Source organism: Suncus etruscus, chromosome 7 (assembly GCF_024139225.1).
Source record: "Suncus etruscus isolate mSunEtr1 chromosome 7, mSunEtr1.pri.cur, whole genome shotgun sequence".
NCBI lineage: Eukaryota > Metazoa > Chordata > Mammalia > Eulipotyphla > Soricidae > Suncus > Suncus etruscus.
In genome coordinates, this window is record NC_064854.1 from 83881100 (window position 1) to 83901725 (window position 20626).

The window sequence follows — 20626 nt, forward strand, 5'->3', positions numbered from 1 at the left end:
CCACTTGTATTTCTTTTTTATCAAAGTGTCTGCTCATTTATTCTTTCCATTTTTTGATGGGATTAGATGTTTTTTTCTTGTAAAGTTAGGTGTTGGTTGAATAGTTTCTCCCACTCAGTGGGTGACTCTTGTATCCTGGGCACTATTTCTTTTGAGGTGCAGAAGCTTCTCAGTTTAATGTATTCCCATCTCTTGATCTCTGCTTCTACTTGTTTGGAAAGTGCAGTTTCCTCCTTGAAGATGCCTTTAGTCTCAATGTCATGGAGTGTTTTACCGACGCGTTGTTCTATATACCTTATGGTATGCGGTCTGATATTAAGGTCTTTTATCCATTTGAATTTTACCTTCGTATATGATGTTAACTGGGGGTCGATGTTTGCTTTTTTGCAAGTGGCTAACCAGTTCTGCCAGCACCACTTGTTGAAGAGATTTTCCCTGCTCCACTTAGGATTTCTTGCTCCTTTGTTAAAAATTAGGTAATTGTATGTCTGGGGAATGTTCTCTGAGAACTCAAGCCTATTCCACTGATCTGAGGGTCTGTCTTTATTCCAATACCATGCTGTTTTGATAACTATTGCTTTGTAGTACAGTTTAAAGTTGGGGAAAGTAATGCCTCCCATTTTCCTTTTCCCTAGGAGTGCTTTAGCTATTCAAGGGTGTTTATTTTTCCAGATGAACTTCATAAGTGTTTGATCTACTTCTTTGAAGAATGCCATGGGTATTTTTAAGGGGATCACATTAAATCTGTATAATGCTTTGGGGAAGTATTGCCATTTTAATGATGTTAATCTTGCCAATCCATGAGCAGGGTATGTGTTTCCATTTCCGTGTGTCCTCTCTTATTTCTTGGAGAAGGGCTTTATAGTTTTCTTTGTATAGGTCCTTCACGTCTTTGGTCAAGTTGACTCCAAGATATTTGAGTTTCTTTGGCACTATTGTGAATGGGATTGCCTTCTTTACTTCCATCTCTTCCCTATCATTATTGGTGTATAAAAAGGCCATTGATTTCTGTAGGTTGATTTTGTAGCCTGCCACCTTGCTATATGAATCTATTGTTTCTAGAAGCTTTTTGGTAGAGTCTTTAAGGTTTTCTAAGTAGAGTATCATGTCGTCTGCAAACAATGAGAGCTTGACTTCTTTCTTTCCTATCTGGATTCCCTTGATATCTTTTTCTTGCCTGGTCACTATAGCAAGAACTTTTAGTACTATGTTGAAGAGAAGTGGTGAGAGCAGACAGCCTTGTTTTGTACCAGAATTTAGAGGAAAGGCTTTTAGTTTTTCTCCATTGAGGATAATATTTGCCATTGGCTTGTGGTAGATGGCTTCAACTAGATTGAGAGAGGTTAATTCCATTCCCATCTTGCTGAGAGTTTTGATCAAGAATGGGTGTTGGACCTTATCAAATGCTTTTCTCTGCATCTATTGATATGATCATGTGATTTTTATTTTTCTTGTTGTTGATGTTGTGTATGATGTTGATAGATTTACAGATGTTAAACCGTCCTTGCATTCCTGGGATGTAACCTATTTTGTCATAATGTATGATCTTCTTGATGATGCTTTGGATCCTATTTGCCAGGATTTTATTGAAGATCTTTGCATCAGCATTTATCAGGGATATTGGTCTGTAATTTTCCTTTTTGGCAGCGTCTCTGTCTGGTTTTGGTATCAAGGTGATGTTGGCTTCATAAAAGCTGTTTGGGAGTGTTCCCATTTTTTCAATTTCATGGAAGAGCTTGGCTAGGATGGTAGTAGCTCCTCTTGAAAGATTTGAAAAAATTCATTAGAAAAACCATATGGGCCTGGGCTTTTCTTTTTGGGCAGATGCTTGATTACAGTTTCAATTTCCTCAGTAGTGATGGGGGTGTTTAGATATGCTACATCCTCCTTACTTAAATGTGGAAGGTTATAAGTGTCCAAGAATTTTTCCATTTCTTCTAGGTTCTCATGTTTAGTAGCATACAGTTTCTCAAAGTAGTCTCTGATTACCCTTTGGATCTCTGCAATTTCTGACGTGATCTCCCTCTTTTCATTTCTAATACGGGTTATCAGATTTCTCTCTCTTTCTTTGTGAGTTTTGCCAATGATCTATCAATCTTGTTTATTTTTTCAAAGAACCAACTTCTGCTTTCGTTGATCTTTCGAATTGCTTTTTGGTTTTCCACTTCATTGATTTCTTCTTTCAGCTTTGTTATTTCCTTCTGTCTCCCTAATTTTGGTTCCTTTTGTTGGTCATTTTCTAATTTTTTTTAGCTGTGCCATTAAGTTATTCAGGTATGCTCCTTCTTCCTTCCTGATGTGTTCTTGTAGAGCTATAAATTTTTCTCTCAGGACCGCTTTTGCTGTGTCCCATAGATTCTGGCAGTTTGTGTCCTCATTATCATTTGTTTCCAGGAAAGTTTTGATTTTCTTTTTGATTTCATATCGGACCCACTGGTTGTTCAGTAGCAGGGTGTTTAATTTCGAACTCTTAAAGTTTTTCTTCTGTGTGGCTTTGTAGTTCACATCTAATTTCAGAGCCTTGTGGTGAGCAAAGGTAGTCTGCAAGATTTTTATCCTCTTGATTTTATGGAGGTATGTTTTATGTGTCAGTATGTAGTCTATTCTCGAGAATGACCCATGTACATTGGAAAAGAATGTGTATCCAGGTGGTTTTTTTTTTTTTTTGGTTTTTGGGCCACAGCCGTTTGATGCTCAGGGGTTACTCCTGGCTATGCACTCAGAAGTCGCTCCTGGCTTGGTGGGACCATATGGGACACCGGGGGATCGAACCGCGGTCAGTCCTACGCTAGCGCTTGCAAGGCAGACACCTTACCTCTAGCGCCACCTTCCCGGCCCCAGTATCCAGGTTTTTTGGGATGGAGAGTCCTGTATATACCTACTAGTCCTCTCTCTCTTCCATAACTCTTTTCAGGGCTAGTATGTTTTTGTTGGGGTTTCAATTTGGTTGACCTATCAATTGTTTATAGGGCCGTGTTAAAGTCTCCCACAATGATTGTGTTATTATTAATTTCTTCTTTTAGATTTGTCAGTAACTATATTAGATAATTTGTTGGTCTCTCATTGGGTGCATATATGTTTAATAGTCTGATTTCTTCCTGTTGCACATATCCCTTGATTAGTACATAGTGTCCATCTTTGTCCCTTACCACTTTTCGGAGTATAAAGTTGTGTCATCAGATATTAATATGGGCCACCCCAGCTTTTCTGAGGGTGTTGTTTGCTTGGATGATTTTCCTCCAGCCTTTGATTTTGAGTCTATGTTTGTTCTGACTATTCAGATGTGTTTCTTGTAGGCAGCAGAATGTTGGATTCATCTTTTTGACCTATTTTACCACTCTGTGTCTTTTAATTGGTGAATTTAGTCCATTGACATTGAGGGAGATGATTGTCATAGGATTTAATGTCATCTTTGTAGATAGGTTTGCTGTGTTTGTTGGTCTCTCTTGTCTTAGAGTAGACCTGTCAGTTTTTCCTTTAAAGCTGGTTTATCATCTGTGAAGTTTCCGAGCTGTTGTTTATCCATGAAGCTGTGTATTCTTCCTTAAAACCTGAACGTGAGTCGAGCTGGGTGCATTAGTCTCGGTGAGGCATTCATTTCATTCAGCTCTTGTGCACACTCTCCCACCACTGTCTTCTGACCTTGAGAGTTTCTTTGTGACATGTCTGCTGTAAGTCTTAGGGATGCTCCTTTGAATGTAATTTCCCCTTTTTGATCTTGCTGCTTTCAGTATTCTATTCTTTAATCTATGGGATTTGTCATTGTAACAAGGATATGGTCTTTGGGTGTTTTTCTTTGGTCTCTTTTAGCTGGTACTCTTCGGGCATGCAGGATTTGATTGCATGTAGTCTTTAACTCTGGGGAGTATTTCTTTCAATGATGTCTTTGACAGTTGATTCTTCTTGGAGATCTCCTTCCTGGGTTTTCTGGAGGTCCAATGATTCTTATGTTGTTTTATGTTGTTTATGTTGAGTCTATCAAAGACTTCTATTTTTATCTGTTCACATGCCTTGAGTACTTTTTCCATTGCCTGTTTGTTTGTCTTAAGGTTCTTTTCCAATTTCTTATGTTGTGTTGAGTTTTTCTGCATCACATATTCCAGTACTCCAATTCTCTTCCAGCTGCTGATACCCCTGTTAGTGAGGCTATTCATTGAGGTTTTCAGTTGAGCAACCGTGTTTTTCAGATCTGTTATTTCAGTTTGGATGTTTTCTGATTTCTGTCTTTGTGTTCTCTCAGTATCGATCTACGCTCTTTTTGAGTTCTACGAACATATTCCATATTTTCTATTCTAAACTCCTTATCTGAAAGGTTAATCAGGTGGTTGGAATTTCTTAGGTCATCTGAGCTTTTGTCTTCATTCTCTGTGGATGGGTGTTTGCCTGCGAGGTTTCCCCCATTGCTTCACTTGTAGTGTGGTTTTTCCTGCGTGTTGTGGTGGGGTTCATTGATTAGAAAGAGTCCTCGGCCGTGAAGCACACTCTTCTGCTGCCTCTAGTTGACAGTCCTCAGAGTGAACAAAGGCACAGCAGGGCAGAGTGATCCTGAAGCCAGAATGTACTCACTCAGCTGCTTCAAAATGCAGTTTTTTGGGGGGTGCGCTCCCTAGGCCTCTGAGGAAACCTTTGGGATTCAGAAGCACAGGTCTCATGCAGACTAACCTGGGTCTTTTGTGTTTCTAGATGAATTTTATAATTGATTGTTCTAAATCCTTAAAAATGATGTCTGAATTTGGATGGGGGATTGCATTGAATTTATATAGAAGTTTAGGTAATATTTGTCTGTCATTTTGATAATGATTCTACCCACCCATTATTATGGGGATGTCCTTCCATCTCCTTAGGTCCTCTCAATTTCTTTCTGAAGTGTCCTTGAAGTTTTCATGGTATAGGTCCTTCACTTCTCTTGTAAGGTTTATTCCTAGGTACTTGATACTTTTGGATACTATTTTAAATGTGATTCCCTCCTTAATATCTTTCTTCTCTACTTCATTAGGAACGCTACTGTCTTTTGTATATTGACTTTGTAGCCAGCCACTTTGCCATATCAGTTAATTGTTTCTAGGAGTTTTACTGTGAACTCTTTAAGGTTTTTGATGTATATCATCATATCATCTTCAAAAAGAGATAATTTTACTTCCTCTTTACCTATTTGGATTCCTTTCATTCCATTTTCTTTTTTGATTTCTATTGCTAAGACTTCTAAAGCTATATTGAATAAGAGTGGAGAGCATGGACAACCTTGCCTAGTTCCTCACCTTAGTGGAAATGCTTTCAATTTTTTGCCATTAAGAATAAAGTTCACTGTGGGCTTTTTGTTGATAGGTGTAACTATCTTGAGAAAGATTCCTTCTAACCTTATTTTGCTGAGTGTTTTCTACATGAATGAATATTGAATTTTGTCAAATGCTTTCTCTGTGTCAATTGATATGAGCATGTGGTTTTGTCTTCTTGTTGCTGTGATGTATAATTTTCTTTTTCTTTTTCTTTTTGTTTTTGGGCCACACCCGGCGTTGCTCAGGGGTTACCTCCTGGCTGTCTGCTCAGAAATAGCTCCTGGCAGGCACGGGGGGACCATTATGGGACACCGGGATTCGAACCAACCACCTTTGGTCCTGGATCAGCTGCTTGCAAGGCAAACACCGCTGTGCTATCTCTCCAGGCCTGTGATGTATGGTTTTCATTGATTTGTGTATGTTGAATCATTCTTGCATTCCTGGAATGAAACCTACTTGGTCATGTTGTATATTCTTTTTGATGTATTGTTCGATTGGTTTGCTAAGATTTTGTTGAGGATTTTGCATTTATATTCAATAGTGAGATTAGTCTATAGTTCTCCTTCTTGGCAGTGTCTTTGCCATCTTTGGGAATGAGTGTGATATTCATCTCGTAAAAGGAGTTAGGAAGTATTCCTCTCTTTTCAATGTTTTGGAATAGAGTCAGTGGTTGTAATTCTTCTCAGAATGCTTGATATAATTCAACTGTGAAACCTTCTGGACCTGGACTTTTGTTCTTGGAGAGTTTCTTAATTATTAATTCAATTTCCTCAGATGTCATTGGTCTGTTTAGGCTTTTTAAATCCTCCTTATCCAGTCTTGGAAGGTGATATTTTTCCAGAAATCTGTTAGTTTCTTCTGGATTCTCTAACCTAACTGTGTATAGTTGTTCATAATAAGTCCTCATGATGTGTTGGATTTCTTGGAGTTCTGTTGTAATCTCTCCCCCTTTCATTTGTGACTCTAGTTTTTTGGGTGTTTTTTGTTTGTTTGTTTGTTTTTTTGTTTTGTTTTTGATGAATGGTTGCCAGTGGCTTGTCTATTTTTTTTTATTCTTTATAAAAACCAACTCCTGGTCTCATTGATTTTTTGGTATTGTTTTCTAGTTTCTATGTTGTTTATTTCTGCTCTATTTTTTTTTTTATTATTTCTTGTCTTCTGATTGTATTTGGAATTTTTTTGCTGCTGTTTTTCCAGATCCTTTATGTGTCTCTTAAAGTGGTTGATTTTTGTCAATTTTCCTCTTTCCTGACATAGGCCTGTAATGTTGAGTTTTCCCCTAATTACTGCTTTTGCCGTGTCTAATATATTTTGACAACTTGTTTCTTCATTATCTTTTGTCTCAAGTAATCTTTTTATTTTTTCTTGAGTTCCTTTTTGATCCAGCTGTTTTTAATCAGCATGTTGTTTTAACTCCAGGTGTTAGATTTTCTCCATAGTTTCATTTTATAGTAATCTTGATCTCTGTTGCATATGTGATAGAGTGCTTCTAATAATCTTTACATTTGTGACTTTGTGCAAGTTAGATTTATATCCTAAGGAGTGGTCTGTTCTGGAAAATGTTCCATTTGCGCTTGATAAGAAAAATGTGTATTCTACTTTCTGGGGGTGGAGGCCCCTATATGAGTCCATTAGTCCTAGTTTTAATTACTAATTTAGGGCTCTATTTCTTTGTTGGTCTTCTATCTGATGGATCTGTCAGTTGGTGATATAGGGGTATTGAATTTCCTACTATTATCACAATTTCCTTCCATATGTTTCTCCAGGTTTGCGAGCAAATGCCCTTGGGACAGTCTTTTGCTGGCTCAGCATTTGGTGCATAAATGTTGAACAGAGTTAGTACTTCTTGGTCAATTTTTAACCCTGATCAGTTAAGTAGTGACCCTCTTTGTCTCTGATCACTTTTCTGTGGTTGAAGCCAATGTGGTCTGATATTTGAATGGCTGTCCCCACTTTTATTTTTGTTTTCCATTGTCTTAAATAATTGATTTCCATCCTTTTATTCTAAGCTTGTGTCTATCCTGTACTTGTAGATGTGTTTTTTGCAGGCAGCAGAAATCCAGTTTTTGTTTTCTGATCCAACTCTCTACTATGTGTATTTTCATTGGAGAGTTTAGTCCATAAAAATCAATGGACTTATATACAGAAATAATGATAGAGAAGAAATGGACATAAAAATATCCCAATCACATTATTGCCTCATAAACTCAAATATCTTGAAGTCAACTTAACTAAAGATGTGAAGGACTTATACAAAGCAAACTACAAAACCCTAATTTAAGAAATAAAAGAGAATATGCAGAATGGAGATGCATACCCTGCTCATTATTGGCAGGATTAACATCATTATAATGGCTATGCTCCCCAAGGCATTGTACAGATTTTAATGCAAATTACTCTAAAAAATACCATGACGTTTCTTCAAAGCAATGTATCAAACACTCCTGAAATTCATCTGGAACAATAAACACCCAAGAATAGCTAGAGCCACCTCCTTGGAAAAAGGAAACATGGGAGATGATATCACTTTCTCCAACTTTTAAATTGTATTACAAAAATATAGTCATTAATACAGCATGGTATTGGAATAAAGACAGAACCCAGATCAGTGGAATAGATTAGAGAATGCTCTTCATATATACAATAAAATAATTTTTGATAAAGAGGCAATAAAATGCAAAAATGGAGCAAAGAAAGCCTCTTCAACAAGTTGTGTTGAGCATAACTGGTCAGCCATTTGCAAAAAAAGCAAACTCAGACCTCCATCTAACACCGTACACAAAGGTCAAATCCAAATAATTAAAGACCTTGATATCAGTCCTGAAGCCATAAGGTAGTATATAGAACAAGTAGGTAAAATACTTCATGAGATTGTAACTAAAAGCATCTTCAAGGAAGAAACAGCACTCTCCAAACACTTCAAAGCAGAGATATACAAATGAGACTATATTAAGCTGAGAAGCTTCTGCGCCTCAAAGGAAATAATGCCTAGAGTAAAAAAGCCACCCACAAAATGGGAAAAGCTATTAATCTAATACCCATCAGAAAAGGGGCTAATATCTAAGATATATAATTTACTGACATAACTGAACAAGAAAAATATCTAACCCCATTAAAATGTGAAGTAATGAACAGACAATTTTAAAAAGAAGAAATACAAATGGCCAAAACAACATGAAAAATGCTCCACATCACTAATTATCAGTGACATGCAAATAAAAACAACAACAAGGTACTGTCTCACACTACAGAGACTGGCACACATCACAAAGAAGAAGAGTCATCAGTGCTCTTGGGATGTGTGGAGAAAGGAACTCTCATTCACTGCTGAAGGGACTGCTGTTTTGTCCAGTCTTAATGGAAAACAATATGGAGATTCTTCAAAAAACTGAAAATTGAGTTTCCATTTGATCCAGCTCTAGCACTTCTAGGGATATAAGCTAGGAACTCAAAAAGGCGATACAAAGATCCCATCCTCACACCTATATTTATTACAGCGCTATTTACAATAGCCAGACTGGGAAAACCAAGATGCCCTTCAACAGGTGAATGGATTAAGAGGCTTTGGTACATATACACAATGGAATATTGTGCAGCTGTCAGGAGAGATGAAGTCATGAAATTTTCCTATACATGAATGGACATGGAATCTATTATATTTAGTGAAATAAGTCAGAGGGAGAGAGATAGACACAGAATAGTCTCACTTATCTATTATTTTTAAGAAAAATTAAAGCCATTGAAAAAATTCCCAGAGATTAGGGCTGGAAAGACTGGCTCAAGATATGAAGCTCATCACAAAGAGTGGTGAGCACAGTTAGAGAAATAACTACACAGAGAACTATCATAACAATGTTATTGAGTAAGGGATGTAGAAAGCCAGTCTCAAATACAGGTGAGGGTGGGGGAGGTAGGAGATGGGGCATTGTTGATGAAAAATTTGCACTGTTTAAGTGGAGTGTTCTTTTTATGATTGTGACCCAACTACAATCATGGTTGTAATTTCAGTGTTTAAATAAAGATACTATTAAAATACCAGGTGTAGCCGGTCAGCCCCTGAAGAGGTTGACTGATGGTGGGATGGAGAATGAGGCCCTTTTCTTCCAGCTCGGAGCATGCGTCTGCCACCCTGTCTAGCCCACGGTTCTGAGGTGAAACGGCGGGTAAACAGCTCGCAGACAGCCAGGCTCGTGGAAATATTTGCTTTATTCGGATGACAAAACTAAAGTCCAAAGACTCAGATTCAGTTCCAGCCAGCCAAAAGCCCCCGCTTTCCACAGACCCTTGTCTGTGACAAGGGTGACCAGAGTCAGGTCCCACCCAATGGTGGGATCAGATACCAACCAATGGTGAAAGCAGAATCAGGTCCTACCCTAGGGTGGGGGCAGAATGCCAGGTCACACCCTAGGGTAGGGCACAATCACCAATCAGTTTAGGGTGAGTAACATAGTAATCCCCCAAAATATTTACATACACAACACCAGGTGCTGCAAAGCAATCAACAGTTTTATTTCCTTAAGACATGGACTCTGTAAGGCCAGAATAAAATCCAATATGAGTAATGAAAATAGTTTCAGATGCTTTTGCAAAAAAAGATTGTAATTGCCGAAACAAATCTGAACCACATGATTATAAGAAATTACAAAGACTGCGACAAATCTAGGGAAGAGGCTGACCCCATATGACTAGGTATGCTGAATGACCACATTACACGAGCCTGACACATTGGAAAATAAGTAAATCAACATGGCTAATTATACTTGTTGGGAAGACTGTTGTAGGAACTGTGGTGATCATTGAGAGGCCAGTGATACCACCATTCCCTAATGAAGATCTATCTATCTATGTAAACCTCTGAAGCATTAGAGATGGGGAACAATGAATAATATTTAATATTTATTTATTTAAACAGCTTGATTACAAACATGATTGTAGTTGGGTTTCAATCATTCAAAGAACACCCCCCTTCATCAGTGCAACATTCCCATCACCAATGTCCTAGACATTCCTCCTGCCCACCCCCCACCCCCGCCTGTACTCTAGACAGGCTTCTACTTCCCTTGTTCATTCACATTGTTATGATAGTTCTCAATGTAGTTATTTATTTAATAACACTCATCACTCTTTGTGGTGAGCTTCATATAGTGAGCTGGACCTTCCAGCCCTCCTCTCTTTGGAACAATAAATTATTGAAGAAATTACAAAAGATATTCTTCACATTCTTCAGCTGTATAATGAAAGAAATTTTTCCTGAGATATTAGCTAAAGTTCTTAGAAGAGTCTTGCTGAGAGGCAAAAATAGATCCAATTTCCTTTTTATTTGGAATATACAAGAAAATGATATGGGGGTCATAAGCCTGTAATGCATTGGTGCACAGTCTTCCCTTAATTATCAGAGCAGCCAGTAATTCTAAATATGTCACATGGGTGAGAGGCCTTTTTTTGGTAAATAGAGCTATTCTAATGGGCCAGATAATTAGGCTATAGTAGTTGTTGGGCATTTAGGCATAGCAAAAAGTGGTTACTATACTTTTTTCTTCAGGAGTGAACCTAGAAAGATAAGACTTTTGGAGGTAGTCCATTTAAAAATAACAATTTATTTTGAGCTTCAGGTTTTTGTTTTTTGGGGAGGCAAACCCGGCGATGTTCAGGTGTTACTTCTGGCTATGCACTCAGAAATCGCTAATGGTTTGGGGGACCATCTGGGATGCTGGGAGATTGAACTGCATTGCATCCTAAGAGACTTTTGATAGATCTTAGAGCTGTAAATTTATCCATGATACCTATGGGCAAATTGCAGACTGGTTTACCATTACCTGTAGTTATTTCAAAGTAATGGCCACTAATTATAATTGATCTAAAAGACTGCTTCTACCATATTCCTATCCACCCAGATGATAAAAAATGTTTTGCATTCTCAGTTCCTTCTCTCAATAATACCCATCCCTGCAGACGTTTCCAATGGACTGTTCTCCCCCAAGGCATGCTGAATTCCCCAACCATGTGTCAGGTTTTTGTAGATAAGGTTTTGTGCCCTGCTTGTGAAAAATTTCCTCAAGCCATGATATTTCATTATACAGATGATATCTTGCTCACAGTGAACAATAAAACAGATTTACAGGATTTATACTCTTATGTTATTGACTGTTTGCAAACATCAGGACTGAAAATAGCTTTAGAAAAAATACAGATAACGCCACCGTATCAATATTTGGGTTTTATTTTGGACCGAATGTCTATACATCCACAAAAAATTTCTATCAAAAAAGAAAACCTCAGAACGTTTAATGATTTTCAGAGACTTTTAGGTGACGTAAATTGGCTCCGCCCTGCACTAGAATCCCGAATGCAGAGTTATCTAATCTGTTTAAAACATTGGAGGGTGACCCTGCTTTAGATAGCCCGAAAAACTTAACAACAGCTGCCAAAAATGCCAAAAACGTTTTTTTTTTTTTAAGATTTATCCCAGGAGAAAAGGTATTTCTATTAATCTTCCCTACTATAGAAACCCTCACAGGGGCCTTCATGCAACAGTCAGGACCTTTGGAATGGGTGTATTTACATAACAAATAGCCTCACTCAGTTATCCCCTACTTGCAACATAATGGCGCCTGAACAGGCTGAACCTGGACCCTCAATAACTGTAAATGAAATACTTCATTGGAAATTTCCTCTGCTGACCTCTCATCTTTTCTGTCCACAGGCATTCTTGGATACAAAGGGTGGACAAACTAAGATGGCATCTCAGGGCTCAGGCACACGAGATACCATACCCAGCTTGCATCACAAGAATATCTCGATAAAACCCTTTAACATACCCTTTATCTCTAGGTTATACCTTCTTTTAGGACTTGAAGCATGTGACCAGACAGACCACCGAAGCAGCAATTGTGACCTTCAGATTTATACTACAGGCTCTACTCATCAAACACATCCAAGCAAACTAGCATTCCCTTTTTCTTTTCTCCTCTCTTCTCACTACTTTCTTTTTTATTATTACTTATTATTATTATTATTTTTTATTTTCTCTTTTCTTCTCTCCTGCCCCTTCCATATACTTTCCCCTTTCCCCCCTCTGGAAATCCGACTATCCCTTCACCCCTCAATCCCATCCAGATTTCCCACCTTATTAAAACTCTTCACCCTCAGTTCTTACCTTAATATTAAAACTCTTCACCCTCAGTTCTTAATCCATTAGGCATCAAGACTGACCTCCTACCCCAACAAACCAGTACCCAGCACCCAAGCAAAGGAGCACCCAGTCAACCCACACCTTGTCCCTGACAAGGAAAGGCAACCAACTCCCCTGCTGACTCATGCTACGTGTCCCTTCTTACTAACTCCTCCTAATGTGAACTGTTACTTGAAACCAAACTTAGTTCTAAAAGGATCCCCAATCCAAGAACTCTTCCCAAGACCTCCCTGCCACAAATCATTTGCCAATCTCAAGAAGGTCAGGGTGTGTGACTCTTGACTACACATTATACCACAAAAAACCAGCAACAGCAGAAACAGGAGCACAGAGAGAACAGGTATGTAATCAGCCTTCTACTAGAAAGGCTCACAATAATCCCTTAGGGATCTTATACAGGATTATAAGGTAAAGAATATTTTTATGTTTTGTCACACCACAAGAAAAGCTCAAAAGACAATAGGGAAACCTACACTTCCATCATAAGTATAAGTCCTGTATTACACTACCTCTTTAACTGCTCTGCTCCAAATGTAACATCACTTTGTTCCTTTAATTACTTTTTTACTTCAGTTTTTAAAATATTTTTTCTTTATATATATATGTGAGCACATATATTTTTATTTCTGTTTTTATCTTCTTTGGGGGTGTGACTGGTTTTTGTTTTCTTCTCTCTTCACCCCCAAACGCACTGGCAATATAATGTAGTGCCATTTCTCCCTGCAAAGGCACACTAAAAAAGGGTAAATCTTACGTATAAAAACGAGCTCCTGGGCCCAGAGAGATAGCACAGCGGCGTTTGCCTTGCAAGCTGCCAATCCAGGACCTAAGGTGGTTGGTTCGAATCTCGGTGTCCCATATGGTCCCCCGTGCCTGCCAGGAGCTATTTCTGAGCAGACAGCCAGGAGTGACCCCTGAGCACTGCCGGGTGTGGCCCAAAAACCAAAACCAAAACCAAAACAAAAACAAAAAACAAGCTCCTATCTACTAGGAATAAGAACTCATACTTGTTTACAATACAGGGGCATTTCCCACCTTGAAAATATGTCACGTGGAACCAACTTAGACCCCAGGTGATTAGACACTAATCGTCCAGCCTTGAATCCTGGATCCCAGACATAGAAACAACACAGTTTTTCACAACATCTACAGAAAACAAATCGAATCCGGGACATCCTTAATATTGCTCGGACACCAACAAGTGCCAGCTCTAATATGATATCCTGACAACGAGGAAATTGGGAACAACTTGACCTAAGAGCAGGTTATATTGCCTCACCAGTTACAATAAGGCAAAATCAGAAGACTTGTCACCCTTTGGTCTGTGTAAAAGCCAAGATCATGATCTACAGAAGACTGGCTGATAGGACCAGGACTGGGCAGTATGTATCCTGGGACCAATAAAAAAAAGTCCTACTCTACGGTTTGATCTACGACCTGCACAACAATCATGATCTTTAATTCCAGAGGTCTGACTGAGACAATAGCAACTGAATGGGTTTTCTGATAACACAATGAAAGAGGCTACCCCAGGCTTCATCCTAAGATCAGTGCAAAGACCAAGATCACCAACCACAGAAGATGGCTTAAAATGACACTGAGGGGGGGCCGGGCGGTGGCGCTGGAGGTAAGGTGCCTGCCTTGCCTGCACTAGCCTAGGATGGACCGCGGTTCAATCCCCCGGCGTCCCATATGGTCCCCCAAGAAGCCAGGAGCAACTTCTGAGCGCATAGCCAGGAGTAACCCCTGAGCGTCACAGGGTGTGGTCCAAAAAAAAAAAAAATGAGGGAACAGAACTTCTAGAACCACAAAGAAAGACTTCATCATAAGTTCCACTCCTTGACCTGTGCAAATACCGAGATCTCTAGATACAGAGGTCTGACTTTATCAACCAGGAAGAAGCAGAAGTCTTCCATACACCACAAAAGCACCAAGGGGAGAGTAAATGAACCTGAAAGGAGTCTATAGTTAATCCCATGACAATATACTTTAAGGGCGGAGAAGCCCTGTATCTCTTAGGCCAAGGGAATTCCTTTTCAAATGTCCCCAAAATTTACTGGGCCTGTGCAGAAGGGGAAGAAAAGGCAAAAAGCACAAAACATTTTTTTACTTTATTATAAATTTTTATATATTTATTTATTTATTTAGTTTTTGTCAATTACTTTGTTTTGGTGTGGATATTGAAGCTGTTGTCTCCATTCTTATTTATTTATTTTTATTTTTTTCTTCTTTTCTCTTCTTCCTTTATGTGCTCTGCCATGTTTTTCATCTCAAGACCATGGCTTTTATGTGGTGCTTATCTTTATTGTTGAAGTGCTCAGTGGATATTTTATTTGACACTTCTTTGTGTACTGTTGTGGTGTTTCACCTTTTTCCCCTTCATCTCTCAAACCGATGATGAGAGCCTCTAGAAGGACTCCGCCCATTTTTGATTTTTACCCCAGTTTATTACTTTTCCTTTCTTCAAACAAAACCACATAACTTAAACTATCTAGTCCAGCCTCCCAATTAGAGGGGGAAACAAGGGAGGTACCAAGACCAAACAGGTGTAGGATCACTAAGCAGTAAGTTGGGCACAGAGAGAACCACTCATGCTAGCAGCCCCGGGGGTGAGGGAGGAGGTTATGAGGGGCAGGATGGGAATGGAGGTGGAAGGAGGACAATTCGGTGATAGGAATTCCCCTGATTTTATGTTAATATTACCTAAAATATTATTGTCAACAATATGTAAGCCACTATGTTTAAAATAAAAATATATTATTAACAAAAAAACAACAGTGATGAACAGAACTTCTAGAACCGTAAAGACCTCATCATAGACTTCTATGCAGATATCCAAACCTCTAGACACAGAGCTCTCTTTTTTTTTTTTATTATCCATGATGGAACAGAAGCTTTCCATACACCACAAAAGGACCTAGGGGAGAGCGAATGAATGGAGTCGGTATTTATTCCCAAGACAGTATACTTCAAGGGCGGATAAATCCTGTATCTATTAGACCAAGGGAATTCCCTTTCTAATTTCCCCAATATTTACTGTGCCTATGCAGAAATAAAAGCAGCACAAAATAATTGGGGGGGGTTGTTATTTTTGTTGTTGTTTTCATTTTTTGCACTTTTTTTTTAATATTTGGGATTGTGGTTAGTGTGTGTTTTTTTGTCTTTATTGCTATGGTGCATTTTTGAATTTTTTGCTTGATTTTTCTTTTTGTATTGTTGATGTGTTTCTCTTCCTTTTTACCTTTCTTCTCTCAAATTAATATTTATGGCCTCCTGAAGGACTCCACCCATTTTTTGCTTGTTTGATTTTTACCCCAATTTTATTTTTTTCTTTTCTCAAACAGAACCACATAATTTGAACCAACTTGTTCCACCTTTTAATTGGAGGGGGACACAATGGAGGGCGCCAGGACCAAACATTTGTATGATCACTAAGTAGTAATAAAAATGATAATACTTAAATACCAAAACCAATCCAAAAACAACAGAATCAATACCCAATCTACAACAAGCTAGACACAGATACTAGCAGTCCGGGGGGTAAAGGAGGGGGATATAGGATGCATGCTGGGAACAGGGTTGGAGGGAGGACAACTTAGGTGGTGGAAATTCCCCTGATTCAATGTCAATATGTACCTAATATATTACTGTGAAAGATATGTAATCCACTTTGGTCAAAATAAAAATCATTATTAAAAAGAAAGAAAGAAAATAAATAAAAGGGAAGTAGTGATTTTCCAAAACATGTTCAGTGAGTGGGACCTGTAACATACATCTGTGGTGTACTATTCACTATTCCAGTGGTCTGAATGATCATATGCTTTGGGTGTTAATAGAAGACATAACCAAAAGTAACTGGGTAAGTTAAAGTATTTTATCAAGATACTGACATAATGGGCATTGTATATGATAATCGGTATGATTGAATGCCGTGGTTTAAAATTAGGGTGTATATCCTTTGTTTCTGAGGTCCCCTGTGAACAAAAAGCTGAAGGGTTATTTTATACTTGATAAATACATTAATACATTTTAATAGACCTTTGTGGTTAGAAGTTGATTACATACCAGTTCACTCAAAACTGCTGCTTCTGTCTTTGCTGGTTTCTTTAGGTTGTAATGGGTGTTCTCTTTGTATTGCACCCCTTCCACTTCATTTGAACACTTCTCATTATATGCTGGCACCTACAATATTTGGGGTTTTTTACCCCTTTGATCCTTGTATTTGTTCATGATTTCTGTATGTTGATGTGGTATGTGTTCTAAATACCTCAAAGAAGTGCTATCATTCTGTATTTATCCTTCTTCTTATGGCTTACTTCATTTAACATAATATTTGAAGATCCATTCATGTTGCTGCAAAATCCATGATTGTATCATTTATAACTGCTGTGTAGTATTCCATTGTGTATAGATACCACATCTTCATGTTTCGTCCATCTGTAGTTGGACATTGAGCTTGGTTTCAATTCTTGGCTACTGTGCTGAGTACTGCGATGAATAGTGCAATGCATACATACTTTGGGATAAATGTGTTTCGGTCTTGGGGGTAGATACCCAGGAGTGCAATTGCAGGATCATATGGCAGCTCAATTCTGAGTTTACTAAGCATCCTTCAAACTGATTTCCATAGGGGTTGGACCAGGCAGCATTTTTATCAGCAGTGGATGAGAGTTCCTTTCTCACCACATCCTCACCAACAGAGATTGAACCCATTATTTTTGATGTGTGCCATCCCCACTGGTGTTAGGTGGTACCTCATTGTTGTCTTGATTTGGATTTCTCTAATGATGAGTAATGGTGGACATGTTTTCATGTGTCTCTGCCATCTGTTGCTCTTCCTTGGAAAAGTGTCTATTCATTTCTTCTCCCCATTTTTCTATGGCTTTATTGGGTTTTGTGGAGCTCACCTTTCTGAGTGCTTTTTACATCCTAGATATCAATCCTTTGTCTGATGTGTCGAGTGTGAAAATTTTTTCCCATTCTGTTAGCTGTCTTTTAGTTTTAGCTAGTGTTTCTTTGCCATACAAAAACTCTTTAATTTCATATAGTCCCATTTGTTTAAGTTTGATGCTATTACTCTTGCCATTGGCATTCCATCAGCAAAGACTTTTTTGATGTATAATTCTTGCAGTGTTCTGCCTATTTTTCCCCCAATCAACTTTATAGATTTAGGTCTGATTTTCAGGTCTGAAATCCATTTTAAGTTGATTTTTGTGTAAGGTGTGAGGTATGGATCAATCTTGAGTTTCTTACAAGTGGTTATCCAGTTGTTCCAACACCATTTGTTGAAGAGACTGTTTTTGTTCCATTTGACAAAGCTTCTTGGATCCTTTGTCAAATATCAGTTGACCATATACTTGGATGTATATCTCTGGATATTCTGTTTTAACCCACTGGTCTGATACTCTGTCTTTGTTCCAGTATCATGCTCTTTTTATGACTACAGCTTTCTAATAAAGCTTCAGGTTAAGTAAAAAAAATGCCACCCAGTTTCTTGTTTTTCAGTAAAGATTTGGCTAACCTAGGTCTTTTGTGGTTCCAGATAAACTTTATAATAATTGCTCTAGTTCCTTAAAAAATGATGTCTGAATTTGGATAAGGATTGCGTTAAATCTTTATAGTAATTTAGGTAAGATAGTCGTTTTGATTAATTTGATTCTTCCTATCCATGAGCAGGGGATATTCTTCCATTTCCTTGGGTCCTCTTCAACTTCTTTCTGGAGCGTTTTGAAGTTGTTATGGTAGAAGTATTTTACTTCTTTTGTCAGGTTGATTCTTAGGTACTTGATATTTTTAGATACTATTTTAAATGGGATTGACTCTTTTATGTCTCTCTCCTCTACTTTGTTATTTGTAGAGAGGAATGGTATTGTCTTTTGTGTATTAATTTTGTAGCCAGCCACTTTGCTGGCTAGAATCCTAAAAAACAAAACAAAACAAAGCCCTCTCTCCTAGCCTTTGCCCTATGACCTACACAATTAGCAAGATCTCCACCAACAGAGGTGGAATGTCATTACTCCCACCTGAGTGTAAAGTCTTCTGGCACCATAAAAAGACCTTGGGTTGTGTAAAACAATAAGTACAGAGTCTGTAGTTGTTTCCCATGACAGTATGCTTAAAGGGTGGAGAAACCATGTATCTCTTAGACCAAGGGAATTCCCATTCTAATTTCCTTAATGTTTACTGTGTCTATGCATAAAAAACTCAAAAACCCAAAACAAAAACAAACAATAAAAGGAAACACAACCCTTTTTTAAGAAGTTGCTGGTCAAAGAAAGAAGTTGCTGGTCTGTTTTATTTTATTTTATTTTATTTTTGACTCTTTTTGCTTTATTTATTCATAGCTGATGGTTTTGTTTTTTGGTTTACTCTTTTTTCCTTAATTCTTTTTGTATTGTTTTTATTACTCCCTTATTGGTTTTTGTTTTGTTCTGTTTTGTTTTTGTCTTGTTTCATTTTGTTTTGTGTTGTTACTTTTTTTCTTCTTTCCCCTTTCTTCTTCTTCCAAAGAGATACTTAGAGCACCTAGATGGACTCCTCCTATATCCCCTCTTATATCTCCAATAGAGCCACATTACTGGAATCACCTTGATCAGCATCATAATTGGAGGGGGAAAAATGGATGGTACCAAGACCAGACAGTCATATGTCCGTTTGGTGGAAATAAAAAATGTTCAGACTTGAATATGAAATCCAAAGTCAACGACAACAGAAACAATACCCAACCTACATCAAGCTGTACATGGCAGGAACTGTTGCACTAGCATTATGGGGGGGGGGGTAGTGGAGGGGGAAGTGGGATGCATGCTGGGAACAGGGGTGGAGGGAGGACAAAACTGGTGGTGCAAATGTCCCTTATTCATTATTACTATGTGCCTTAAATATTACTGCAAAAGATTTGTAATTCACTTTGCCCACAATAAAAAAAATAACCTGTACTCACAGGTATTAGGATCCTGAAGAAATGTTGGTTGCCTGTCCATGAAGCATTAGGGAAATAAAAGGATGTAGCTTAAATATTGTGAAACATAATTTACCTGACATTTAGAAATTACTTAGACATATAAACACACCCTATGAGGAACGTTTGCTTAGATTCAAGTATTTTTATTTAGTCTTATAGAAATATTTCTCACCCTCTCATCTAACTTTGCTCTTAGCCTACTTGCAGACATAGTAAGAGTTAATATTTCAGGTCCCAGTTCAGTATGCATAAAACCAAAACAATTCTGAATTGACCTTGCTGCTGAGAAACTAATGATAGCAAGAAGCAGCCTCAAAAGTGAAACTGCCCTGTATCAAATCCTGTTTTAAACAATTTGCCCCTGTGCTTTTATTTTTGATGAAATTAGTTTTGTCTGAATAACTTTGAAAATTATGACTTGTCAAAAATTGAGTATAAATAATTCACTTTGTACTTTGAATAAATGGAACAGAGCTTGAATCCAACTAGACTCTTTGGCCTCTTTTACCCATTCGCCAACCCCAGTACTTACCTTTACAGGGACCTTAAAGGATTTCTTAGTGTCAGGACCAATCAGTTTGTGACAACTATGTACCTTAACTATAACTGTGAAAGACTTGTAATCACATTGATTTCAATAAAAATTAAAAAAAAAAAGAACCAATACAGAATCATCTGTTCTATGTTGGTAGCATAGGAGGGGAAAAACAAATGGATAAAAAGTGGGGTACAGGATCAGAGAGATGGTAAAGCAGGTAAGGTGCTTGCATTGCTCACAAGCGACCCATATTCTATCCACAGCACCCCCATGTGGTCCCTCAAACCCACGAGAGTGATCTCTATGAACTGTTTTCAGGGTTTACTGCTGGCTCTGGACATAGAGATTATTCTATTAAAAATAAACTCAACTAAATGAACTAATACAAATTGTAAAGGCAACAGGATTTGGGAGCAGTCTATTGGACTGAGTTTAACATGGCAGAGTATGGGCTGAAGGACTGGGAGCACACTCATTAACAGGATTTAAATCAAGGAGCAGGCCGGAGTGATAGCACAGTGCATAGGACATTTGCCTTGCATGGGGCTGACCTAGGTTCAGTTCTTGATATCACATATTGTCCCCAGAACCTGCCAGGAGAGATTTCTGAGGCAGAGCCAGGAGTAACCTCTGAGCACTGATGGCTGTGTCCCCCG

General features: G+C 38.2%; 1 protein-coding gene across 1 annotated transcript in view; it reads right to left on the reverse strand.

The window, feature by feature from the left end:
• The window catches only part of FBXO9 (F-box protein 9), a 505156-nt gene that overhangs the window by 323216 nt on the left and 161314 nt on the right, over positions 1-20626 (reverse strand). The window lies entirely within an intron of this gene.